This window comes from Atta cephalotes, assembly GCF_000143395.1.
Source record: "Atta cephalotes unplaced genomic scaffold scaffold00010, whole genome shotgun sequence".
Lineage (NCBI taxonomy): Eukaryota > Metazoa > Arthropoda > Insecta > Hymenoptera > Formicidae > Atta > Atta cephalotes.
The window spans coordinates 6222270-6224280 of record NW_012130074.1 but is presented as its reverse complement, the minus strand read 5'-3'; positions in this window follow the sequence as shown (position 1 = coordinate 6224280).

The window sequence follows — 2011 nt, the reverse complement described above, 5'->3', positions numbered from 1 at the left end:
CTCTCTCTCTCTCTCTCTCTCTCTCTCTCTCTCTCTCTCTCTCTCTCTTTCTCTTGTTCTCTCCCCTTTCCTCCCTCTACTTCTCCCTCCTTTCCGGTTCATTTCCCTAGATCTATCATTCCATTTTGGCGCATGATGGATTAATCTTCCATTACCTACGTACGAGATTAATCTTTCATTTAGTACCGTGTAATTGTTAATCGATTATCACGATATAATTATATATTTCTTGTGTATTAATCGTATATCTTTTTAATGAATATCTGATTAGCTTAAACAAAACAAACAAAAAAGAATTAATGTTAACGTTAATACAATCGAATATCAAAATGATCCTTTCCTTGATATAATTTTTGAATCTACAAGACATGACCGATAATATCAAGAGAACAATTGCAAACTCAATATTGACTTTGATAAGAATTCAGATTTCCAAATACAAAAAAAGACATTAGGAGAGATAAGTGTTACTTAGATTGTCTATGCATTACGTATCAGCGCGATACAAGATAATTAACATATTTTTGTTATGTGTAATGAATGTAAATTATTTAAATTAATTTCGTAAACATAATACTCTTAAAAACGTTATGTTAATATTTTTAAAATTAGCATCTAATCTAAAGTTTATTAATATTATATTTATATAAGTTTATTATATGATATTATATTAATAAATTTACGAATACATGTGACACATAGTTATATTCACAAAATTCTATTTGTCAATTATAATAGTTTTATTAGTCTTGGCAATTAATTACTGTTTCGAATAGCTTTAATAATTATTAAAAAAACAAGTATCAAGATTCTACAATGTTAAACAAGGACGTAGACAAGCAAAATCTTACTGCTACTCCATGTTGCGGTTTTCTTTTGCAGTTTGTTTTGTATTTTTTTTTTACCACGGTGCATGTCTATGAATTGTGCATGGCTTGTTAGTCTGTGATCAAAGGAAAAATGGTGAATGCACAGGTTGCACGAAAAGCCGTCCCTATATTTGCAGGGGAAAAATGAATCTCAACGAGAAACTTCGAGTAGCATGGTCATCGTACTTTTTACGGCGACAGTTATTTTCCTTATAATCGAATATAATACTCTTCATGGATTATTAATAATAGCGAAGTAACGAATGAATTTAAGACGATTTTCTTTTATCCGTCGAAGGGACTCCAATTTGTATAAATTACTCCGATTAGCGCGATCGAATTTATCAACAAAATATTCACCTAGGACTGAAAAGAAACAAATCTACTCAAAATGTCACGGGTAGTTGAAGATCTTTCAGCAGATCATTTCAACATATACTTAACACGTCGTCGGTTAGAAGCGTCACGGGAAATTCACGCTTCCTACATGTCGTCCACACTCGATCGCTGTTCGTTCCATTTAAGCGACTCGTTTATCGATAACAACCACCACAAGGATATAAATTCCCTTTCCTCTTTTTTTTTATTTGTTAAACATCTCAGATTTATTATCGCACAGTGGGAAGGGAGAATCTTGTTCGTGTTGTCTATGATATTGTCGCACTAGCCTGCAAAAAGCGGCAAATCCCACGCCGACCGTAACGAGCTACCTACACGCGACATTCGCTTATCTGTGGACATTGCTTATGAACAGCGCCCTTGGATATAACCGAGAGGGAATTCAAAGGGAGAGCATGCGGCTGTCGTCGCGACGGCTGCAGTTGAGCGCACGGCAGAGGCGTCGAACTAGACTGCGGTCTCTGTATACATAAAGGGGGGTGAGAGGGAGAGGCGATTGAACGCGTGCGAACCAGTCAAAAGTGATCTCTGTCTCGCCTCTTTTTTTCTCGTCCTCCCTTGGTTCTTTTTTAGCTCGGTTGCTCGCTTCTACTAGCGAACCAGGATGATTTTGTCGGTAATGAACAAGAGGGAAAAGCTCGACGACGAGAGAAAACATAAAGCATGGAAGAAGAAGACAGAGAAAAGGAGAGGGAGAAGGAGAGAGAGAGAGAGAGAGAGAGAGAGAGAGAGAGAGAGAGAGA